Raw genomic sequence first — 9,146 nt, 5'->3', positions numbered from 1 at the left:
AAAGACTAAAGAATCATGGTAAAAAAGCCGTGAATTCTATGTGCAGTGTTCCCCTAGCGCTGGAGTTCTGCCATTCTCATTGATCGGTAAACTTGGTCTTGCCTGGCTGTTCTCACTGATCTTCTGAGGAGGGGCCTGTTGCCGTGGTTTCCAAATATCTCTGCCGGAGGCGGAATTGCCCCGCCCTTGCTCCCTCCCGTCTAAGTAATCTGCTCGGGTTTGCTCTCCGGGGCTTTTGTTCCCTGCGAGCTCTCCGTACAGCTTTGGAGGTGGAGAGTGAAAATGGCGGCCTCCCAATCTCCTCCCCGGAGGAGCCGAGAACTCGGGGCCCCGCTCCTCAGTGAACCCCCAGAGAAAAGCAGTCAGTCACTCCCGGCTCCCCTGTCTCCGGCCGCACTCCGTGCTCACCCGGCCTGTGACCGCGCGTTTCTATCTCTGGCACCCGACCCCGGGTGGAGTCTCCAAACCCAACAGATCGCTGCAGTGCACTCCCGCGCAGCTCCTCCCAGGGGAGGAAGGTGAGTCTTCCCGGATCTGCCGCTTGTTGGGTCCCTGCTGGAGGAGCAGGGGCCCGACTGTGCCGCGGATCATGGTTTATGGCCACCCCGAGCTGAGAGCCCGCGCCTGGTCTCCGCCTCTGCAGCCGGCTTCCCTGCTCCGTTACCTGGGAGCTCTGCCAGACTCAGGCACCCCCGGTCTTTCTGTGACCCCGAGGGTCCTGAGACCACACTGTCCCGCGAGGGTTCCACCCCCTGCTTAGCCACCAGAGTGACATCCCTCAGCGGAGCAGACTTTTAAAAGTTCCGATTTTTTGCTCTGCAGCTCTATCACTTGCCAGAAGTGGCCGATGGAGGCCCCTCCCCCGCCGTCTATCCTCCCGAATATCCCCTCGGATTCACTTCTCTGCACGTCCTACCTTCCAGAAAGTGGTCGCTTTTCTGATGAGAGAGTTGTTGCTCTTCTTTTCTTCGATCTCCTGTTGAGTTCGTAGGTGTTCAGAATGGTTTGATCCCTATCCAGCTGAATTCCTGAGAGGAGACGAAATCCAGGTCTCCTACTCCTCCGCCATCTTGCTCCGCCTCCAATAGTTTTTAATTATTCTATCTCCCACCCCTTTTGATATTGAATTAAACCCATTTGTCATATCATTTAGAAGGTGTGAAAATATTTGAAATATCAAAGCCAGCACAGTACAGGAAAAGCAGACTCCTGAGAAGCCAGGAGAGTTTTTACAATTTAACTTCTAGGGGCGCCTGGGTGGCTCAGACTTTAAGCGTCTGCCTTCGGCTCAGGTCATGGTCCCAGAGTCCTGGGATCCAGCCCGGCATCGGGCTCCCTGCTCCGTGGGAAGCCTGCTTCTCCCTCTCCCACTCTCCCTGCTTGTGTTCCTGCTCTCACTATCTCTGTCTGTCAAATAAATAAAATCTTTAAAAAAATAAATAAATAAAAATAAAATTTAACTTCTAAATGTGAAAAACAAAAGTGGTTTGCTACTTGTCCTTTTATAGATTTAATCTAAAGCTTTTTTTTTTTTTTTTTTTGTAGTGAATGCAAAGTCTTGATCAATTTGACAACCAACCTGTAATTGGAAGCAGTTCTTCTAAAACTTCTGGGTTATTAAAGGGTAGGTTATCATGTAATTCTAAATCTTCCCTGTAATTCTATCCTTAATCCTCAGTGTTCAAGAAGACTATATTACAAAGGTAATAGTACAAGGAGACTCTCCTGGAAAAGCAATACCTTCATCCATTTATTTTCCTGACTGATTTGCTCTTCTTTTGAAATGCAAATAGGCCAGGGGACAGAACTGTTTTTAAAGACCTTATCATTTAAACAAGTATTTAATGAGCTGCTATCACTTAGGAGTCATTGTGGAAAAGAAGAAATGAAATTCAAAGTTCAGGCTTTTAGTATACTTAACACAGTGCTGTTATTCATGTATTTAGCCTGAATTACTATATTCATATGGCCAAATATTACTATTCTCAGGTCAGAATATCCCCCAAATTTTGATTAAGGAGGACTTGAGTGAAGGATAAATTGAAGCACTTTTGAGGAAGGATGGCTTGGAAAGGAATTTCGGATAGCTAGAGGTGAGTATATGAGACTGGAAGATGGTGGAAGAATAATGGTCTAGAGTGGGGCATAAGAGAAAGAAAATGGAAGATGTTAAAGGGAGACTTTTGAATACTATTTTAGTAAGGCTTCTACATCTTCTAGAATATAAACTGTGTGATGACATATCAGTTTGTCTTGTGTATCTCCTCCAAAAAATTATGAGGACAAATTACACTTATGAAATATTTGTTGAATAGAAAAGATTGCAGACATCTGTTCAAGTGATGGATAACAGCTATTTTTGTATCAATTTCTACTTACATTTAAGTGATTGGGAACCAGAGTCTTACACTGCCTCCCCCACCATGTAGGCAAATCCAGCCCATAAACACAATTTATTTAGCCAATATCTAGTTATAATTTTCTCTTTTACATAAAGGCCTTGAGAAGGAGCATGCACTCTCTGGTTCACCTCAGTCTTTGCTGCTCCCTACTAACACTCAGCCTACATCACTCCCTTAAATTACTTGTGTTGGCCTAAAGACATTTGAGCTTGTGAGCCTGACAGATATATTTTGTCCTCATTTTAGCTTTTTACTCCAGAACTGTTCTTATTTGTATTGCCTCCTCTAATTTTGTCCTGCCAATTTCCTCCTCTTATTTATTCTACAATCATTTTTTGACCACTTACTATACACCAGACCCATAGACAATACTATAACACACAAAAGTCACTTTCTTTATTCTGGGAGAGCTTATAGTACAGTTGGAGAGATGGAAAAGTAAATAATCTATTATGTACACAGCATGATTAGAATTATGGATAGCTTGCCATAGAAATGTATAGCTACCAATTCCCTTTATCTGTTTTATTTTCCTCTTTAACTATCTCTTTTCTCTCTCCTTTCATCTTTCTTATTTAGTTGGAGATAAGAACTGAGATAAAAAGCTGGGTGAAAATTTCTGCTCATCCAAAATAGAGGAAAATTAGCCATTCACCCATCCTTGCACAATAACATCATGACAGGCACATAGACTTTGGGATATAACGTAGGTTTGAATGAAGATTCTGTCAACTAATAATTTGTACATATAAGTTAAACTCTCTGAACCTGAATTTTCCAATTTTAAAATGAGGTAATGATACCTATCTTACATTTGGATTATTAAAGGATTCAATAAAATATATCTAAAACTTGTTGCACAATGCCTAATACTTGGTAAGTAATTGTTACTAGTAGCTCTTGTTATTCACTTATTCAATATATTATTGAATATTTATTATGTGTATCTATTATGTGAATTTATTATGATTCAGTCATGCCTCTAAGTTCTGAGCAAGTAAGGTACAGTCCCTAACATCAGTGTCTAGTAGAGACTATTTAATTTGAGACAGTAACTAAAAGTACTAATTTAGATTTGATAATAAGATGAAAGTAATTCTGTAACAAAATAAAATTAGATTATATTTACTCAATCGTCACTATAGGGATCAACAATGATTTACTACTTGTTGTAGTGTTTGTATTTTCCAAATCTAAGCATTTATATGGGAGCTTTAAATTAACTTTAAATTATAAAGGTATAACAAATAGATTTGGGAAAACCCCCAATTATCAGTCTTTGACTATCACTATTGGGAGGCAGGATAGTACAGTGGTTAAGAGCACAGACTCCAGAGCCAGATGTCCAAGTTTGAAACTTATTCTGGCATGTTTTAGTTATATGACCTTAGGCAACTTCCACAATCTATCTGACCTAATTTTCCTCATCTATAAAATGAGGATGGAAATAATACCTACATTTTAGGATTATTATGAGAATTAAATAAGTTAATATATGTAAAGTACTTAGAATAATGGTTTATAAGTGTTATATAAGCACTAGCTGCTATTATTGGTTATACAAGAAATATAAGCTATGACTTCATTAAAGCAACACTGCTGTGATAAACATCTGATATAAAAGTGGAGAAAATAAGAATCTTTTCTATGACTATTCTTTTCTTTTTTTCTATGACTATTCTTCATTGGAGACTAGGTGGGCTTGTGGGGTAGAGGCAGAAAGATATAGGCAACCCTCTTTTAAAATAAGAAAAATATTAAGGGGGTATCTGATCCAAAGATGGTGAGTAGTCCCAATGAAGGGATGGTCTTCCAGTGGACTAGGGAGAGGAAAGGAAGAAATGTTTAGGTGATAGGTAAACCTTGGCAGGGTGCTATAGGACTTGGACAGCCAAGAGTAACTGTGCAACATGCCCAGAGATAAGTGTCTAAGATGAATTTTACCCTCTTCAAATTTTTTTGGGGGGATACCTACAGGCCTTCAGTATGAGAATTTTGTTATTCATTCAATATATTAAATACCATTTATTAGAATGAAGCACCTAGACTTCAAAGAGTTCTAGAAAATCATTGTGTGTTAAAATTAGGTCATTATGATACCCATAGATTCATTTTTATTTTCTTTCCAACTTATATTCCGACAAATGTTTGCTTTCTCCAAAACTGCTGGAGACAGAAAAAGATGACTTATATAATCTAAATTCAGCATAGAATGCTACCTTTCAAATGAAGATATTTGTCACCAGATCTGAAATTGTATTAGATGCTCAGTACTTAATTTTTTCCATAGGTGAAAGAGGATAGCAAAGATGATTCTCAAAATGATATAATTTTAAATGCCATATTGTTGAACTGCTGACAGGAATTTTTCATTAGCTTTATATGATAGAAATCATAGTTCCAAAGAACCTAAAATGTCCCTTCATTCTCTCTGGCAGGAAAAAATTCACTTGTAACAAGATTGTTTTATTGCTGTTGTTTCCAGGATTTGTAGTAATATTGGTAAATCTTACTAAATTCATTTTCAAAATAAAGGAGATGAATTTATATATTTTAGCCAAGGCCAGTATGACTGCAACTGACATCTAGCAATCTGTCATTTACAGCAAGATATTTTAGCTTTTTTTTGGAGGAAAAAAAATCTAAATACAGTTAATTTGGATGAGGAAAATATATAGAAAGAGATGATTTTTTTTACTTATAATAAAGGCTAATATCTGACCTAATGTTCAGATAAAACATGTTTTTATATAACATATAATTATGCTATGAAACTAGATGCTTCAAGATATTATCCATGCAAAAAATAATTTGTTTCAAATATAAAACAGACATTCAAATAATAGCACATGCAGCTATATCAGTTACCTGACAAATGAAATACACATCAGTTACTAGACTTTGGCTAGAATGGTAAGAAAGAAGTCAATTGGTTCATGATTATGCATTTATGGAAGTTCAAAATTTCCTTACCTTTCTCAAAAGCATCAAAAGTTGTCACTCTAAGGACTAGGCTTTTGGAGTTTCTTACAATTCCTTAAAAATTCCTGTCTTCACCATAATCCTTATTTAGGTTTGTATTATTTTTTCATTTTTACAGTTATTGTCATGGGAACAAACTAATACATAGTATGCCATTTTGTAGTCACTTTACAAACTTTGCCTTAAGAATGAAATTGTATTATTGACTATATTCTCTATGCTGTACTTTTTATATCCATGACTTTTATTTTGTTACTGGAAGTTGGCACCTCTTAATCCCCTTTACCTATTTTGCCCATCCCCCCCACTTCCCCTCTGGCAACCACCAGTTTGTTCTCTGTATTTAAGAAGGAACTTTTTTTTTAGTATCAAAAACCTATAAAGAACTTATCAAACTCAAAACCCCAAAATTAATTAAATAATCCAGCTAAGAAATGGTCAGAAGACATGAACAGATATTTTTCCAAAGAAGACATACAGATGGCTAACAGACATATGAAAACCATTTGTAATGACGTGGATGGAACTAGAGGGTATTATGCTAACCGAAATAAGTCAATCAAAGAAAGATAATTATCATATGATTTCACTCATATGTGGAATTTAAGAAACAAAACAGAGGATCATAGAGGAAGGGAGAGAAAAATAAAATAAGATGAAATCAGATATGGAGACAAACCATAAGAGACTGTTAACCATAGGAAATAAACTGAGAGTTGGTGGGGGGTGGTGGGTGAGAGGATGGAGTAACCGGTCAATGTGCATTAAGGAGAGCATGTGATGTGATGAGCACTGGTTGTTATATGCAACTGATGAATCACTGAACTCTACCTCTGAAACTAATAAAACACTATATGTTAATTAGTTGAATTTAAATAAAATTAAATTAAATTAAAAAAAAAAACACACCCTAAAAAAAAATCACTCATCATCAGGGAAATACAAATCAAAACCATGATGAGATACCACCTCTCACTTGTCAGAATGGCTAAAATTAACAACAGATGTTGGTGAGGATGTGGAAATAGGAGAACCCTCTTACACTGTTGGTGGGAATGCAAACTCGTGCAGCTACTCTGGAAAACAGTATGGAGATTATTCAAAAGTTAAAAATAGAACTACTCTATGACCCACCAATTGTACTACTAGGTATTTATCCAAAGGACACAAAAATACTGATTTGAAGGGACACATGCATCCAGATGTTCATAGCAGCATCATCAACAATAGCCAAATTATGGAAAGAGCCCAAATGTCCATCAACTAATGAATTGATAAAGAAGATGGTATATGTATATAATGGAATATTACTTAGCCATCAAAAAGAATGAAATCTTGCCATTTGCAATGATGTTGGTGGAGCTACAGTGCGTTACGCTAAGTGAAATAAGTCAGAGAAAGACAAATACCGTATGATTTTCCTCATATGTGGAATTTAAGAAACAAAACAGATGGATATAGGGGAAGAGAAGAAAAAAAAGAGAGGGAAGCAAACCATAAGAGACTCTTAAGTATAGAAAACAGACTGAAGGTTGATGGAGGGAGGTGAGTGGGGGAAATGCTAAATGGGTGATGGGTATTAAGGAGGGCACTTGTAATGAGCACTAGGTGTTATATGTAAGTGATAAATCACTAAATTCTACACCTGAAACCAATTTTACCACCTATGTAACTAACGAGTTTAAATTTTAAAAATTGAAATAAAAAAGGACCCCTTTTTAATTTAATTTTTTTCACTCATTCTTTCATTCATTCATTCCTTCATTCATTCATTCACTATTTTAAATTCCAGTATAGTTAACATACAGTGTTGTATTGGTTTTGGGTGTACAATATAGTGATTTAACCATTCTATGCATCACCCAGTGCTCATTGAGATGAGTGCTCCCCTTGATCCCCGTCACCTATTTTGCCCCTCCCCCAGCCCCACTCCCCTCTGGTAGCTATCAATTTGTCCTCTATAGTTGAGAGTCTGTTTCTTGATTTGCCTCTCTCCCTCTTTCTCTCTTTTTTTTTTAATATTTTATTTATTTATTTGAGAGAGAGAGAATGAGAGACAGAGAGCACGAGAGGGAAGAGGGCAGAGGGAGAAGCAGACCCCCTGCCAAGCAGGGAGCCCGACGTGGGACTTGATCCTGGGACTCCAGGATCATGACCCGAGCGGAAGGCAGTCGCTTAACCAACTGAGCCACCCAGGTGCCCTCTCTTTCTCTTTTTTTACTTGCTCATTTGTTTTATTTCTTGTATGCCACTAGTGGGTGAAATTGTGTGCTGTTTGTCTTTCCCTGACTGACTTATTTCTCTTAGCATTATACTCTGTAGCTGTCTTCTATTTTAATGGTCCTATAAACTTGACTTCTACTCCAATTTAATTGCCATGCTCATGGTCACTCCCTGGATGTTGTTCCTTCTTGGAACTGCTCCACCTCTGTTATGTTTGTGTGTTTGTTTTTATAGCCTCCTTGTAGTTCTGTGCACTTTTGCTTCATATGTTTTTGTGGCTGTTATCAGGTAAACATAAGTTCAGATTTTTTAAATGTAGACAAGTGTTCTTTTACGATGGCATAGTGGCCTTCTTTATTTCAGATAATTTTTTTTTTTTTAAGATTTTATTTATTTATTTGGCAGAGAGAGACACAGCGAGAGAGGGAACACAAGCAGGGGGAGTGGGAGAGGGAGAAGCAGGCTTCCCGTGGAGCAGGAGCCCGATGTGGGGCTCGATCCCAGCAGCCTGGGATCATGACCTGAGCCGAAGGCAGACACTTAACGACTGAGCCACCCAGGCGCCCCATATTTCAGATAATTCTTAAAGTCTATTTTGCCTGATAGTAATACAAATATACCAAGGGGGGAAAAAGAATCAAATTGTTTTTGCCCACTTCTTTCATGTTGCAATATTTATTACCAAAATGAGATACAATAAATTTAATTCCTGATGCAATCTGTGAAAGACTATGAACATTGAATAAACTCATAAACATAGACTTTAACCTTTTCAGTATTTTGCAATTTGATTGGTTTCCCATACTGCTTCATCCCTACAGTTTATCAAGACTGTAAACAGGAAGAATAGGAATGGACAGTGAATCAAACTTCACAAATTCTGAAAAGGTCAGTTATTTTTTTCATCTAGAATATATATGGTTTCACAATTTTAGGGAAACCTTGGATTTTTAGAAGTGTTTTTAGGAATAGGATAATATGAATCTTTTTTTTTTTTTAAGTGATGGTGAACACAAAGGAGATATTTTACTGTCTTTTCTAGGAATTTTCACATTATTATAGTGGAGTTATTTTTGAATTCTCTTCCTTAATGGGAATAAGACATATTAATAGTTAAAATGCTAAGCCAAGAGAATAGCAGCATTACTTGCCTATGCTTTAGATTAGGAAATCCATTGACATCCCTGAACTGAAACCAATTTTCAGTTGGTGTGACAACACACTGTTGTGTTTCAATGTGTTTTGAGGTGCGTCACACAAAGAATGTGTTACTAATGGTAGTTGTAATATCAAAAATGTGTGTCATTTGCCTTTTAAAAAATAAATAAAAACAGATTACAGATTGTCTTGATACCACTCTCGAACTTCTGCGTTACAGTTAATGTCCAGGGATTAGCACACAATCCTGGAAAAAGCCATCTAGTGTGTTGTTCATATAAATGTCAACTGTCATGTATATTGCAGTGTGTGTGAGGAGGGATGTGAATCATTGCAGTAGTCAATATGAAAAAAGGAATTTCTTTTTAAGTTTGTTTAGAT

Source organism: Mirounga leonina, unplaced genomic scaffold (genome assembly GCF_011800145.1).
Source record: "Mirounga leonina isolate KUSES-001 unplaced genomic scaffold, KU_Mleo_1.0 Mir_204, whole genome shotgun sequence".
Classification (NCBI taxonomy): Eukaryota; Metazoa; Chordata; class Mammalia; order Carnivora; family Phocidae; genus Mirounga; species Mirounga leonina.
Note: the sequence above shows the minus strand (reverse complement) of the source record.